Source organism: Lathyrus oleraceus, chromosome 3 (genome assembly GCF_024323335.1).
Source record: "Lathyrus oleraceus cultivar Zhongwan6 chromosome 3, CAAS_Psat_ZW6_1.0, whole genome shotgun sequence".
NCBI lineage: Eukaryota > Viridiplantae > Streptophyta > Magnoliopsida > Fabales > Fabaceae > Lathyrus > Lathyrus oleraceus.
In genome coordinates, this window is record NC_066581.1 from 200,468,090 (window position 1) to 200,469,903 (window position 1,814).

The 1,814-nt window shown below is 39.9% G+C and overlaps 1 non-coding gene across 1 annotated transcript; it reads right to left on the bottom strand.

The window, feature by feature from the left end:
* Positions 1-1,069: 1,069 nt before the first annotated feature.
* On the bottom strand, positions 1,070-1,176 carry LOC127133417 (small nucleolar RNA R71). The gene has a single exon (XR_007807394.1). It is a non-coding gene; the product is annotated as a small nucleolar RNA R71 (small nucleolar RNA).
* Positions 1,177-1,814: the final 638 nt, after the last annotated feature.

Consider the following 1,814-nt stretch of genomic DNA (forward strand, 5'->3'; position numbering starts at 1 on the left):
TATTTTTTGGAATTGTTTTCGGACGCGTTGATAGGTTTAAAATAAGTAAACTCCTTGGGTAAACCTTCCAAATCAAAATCATTTTTCAACTAAGTTTACGAGTCTCACTTCTTAAAAATAGGTTTACTACTTTAGCATTCTGCGCACCTTTTATAAGTGACAATAAAAGGCCTTAATTTAAGGGTAAACTCGGTTCTGAATACGCGAAAGCGACAATTCCTGTTAAATGGATTCTTTTCAAGAGTAGAAAATATTGCCTCATAAGTAGTTCTATTTAGACAATCGAAATATCACTTAACTGACGTGAATTACATTTAACCTGTCTTTACCTGCATTTATTATTTACCATCATTTTGCAAACCCAATATCTCTTTTATACCGCCTTAGATAAACACTGTAACGATAGTATTCGATAGATTGACGATTGGTCTATGTGGGATCAATATTCTTTTATATTACTTTGACGTTATTCGTGCACTTGCGAATACAAGCGATCAAGTTTTTGGCGCCATTGCCGGGGACCAACTTCGTCAAATTTCATACCCTGTTGTTACACCATATAGACTAAGGCATTATTAGCCGGTAAATGTGAAGAACCCGTAGTACCGGAAATTTAGTAGATCCTTTAGCGGAACCCGAAAGTTATACTCATACACGCCTCTTACTCATCCGAATTAAGAAAGCTATGGCCGAGAATCGCGATAGGTGACCTCTTAAGGAATTTGCCCAACCCTCTGATGAGGAACCTAGTTCGAGTATAGTAAACCCCCTTATACCTGCTAATAATTTCGAACTAAAACCGTATTTGTTGCAATTAGTGCAACAAAACCAATATGCAGGTCTCGCAACCGAGAACCCGAATCAACATTTAAAAGTTTTTATCCAACTAGCCGACACCTTTAAATCTAACGGCGCTTCACCCGATGCGATCCGTTTAAGATTATTTCCTTTCGCCCTCAGGGATAGAGCACGTTCATGGCTAGATTCACTTCCAGCTAATTCAATAACTACTTGGGAAGACCTTAGGAGAGTATTCATTGCTAGATATTTCCCCCCTAGCAAGACTGTTGTTCTTCGAAACCAAATAACTAGATTTGCTCAAAACCAGGGAGAATCGCTTTTCGAAGCTTGGGAGAGATATAAAGAGCTATTAAGAGTCTGCCCACACCATGGCCTAGAACAATGGCTGATCGTTCATACCTTCTACAATGGACTCCATTATAATACCAAGATGAGCATCGACACTGCCGCAGGTGACGCGCTGATGAACAAACCTTATCCAGAAGCTTGTGACCTAATTGAAGATATGGCCCAAAATCATTATCAATGGGGAACTGAACGAGCATCAATAGAGAAAAAGGAGACCCAAGGTGGAATACATGAGGTAAGCTCTCTAGACATGATGCAGGCGAAAATGGACGCTTTAGCCCTTAGGATCGAACATATGTCTACAAACACTAACACCGTAGCAGTAGTCCACATAAAGTGAAAACTCTGTGGATCTAAAGGACACGAATCGGCGGAGTGTAAGCTTTTAAACGAACTAAACACCGACCAAGTGAATTACGCCCAAGGTAACCCGTTTTCAATCACTTACAACCCTAGATGGAAGAATCATCCAAATTTCTCTTATAGAAACCATACCCCTATCCAAAATAATGCACCCCAGAGACCGCAAGGTTATCAAGCCCAAAAACCAAATCAACCTATGCAAGTTGTGCCCCAGAAGTCTAACCTTGAGAAGATCATGGAAAGCTTTATATCGGGCCAGACTCAGTGAAATAAAGAATTCCTAAACCAAAACATTCACGTAA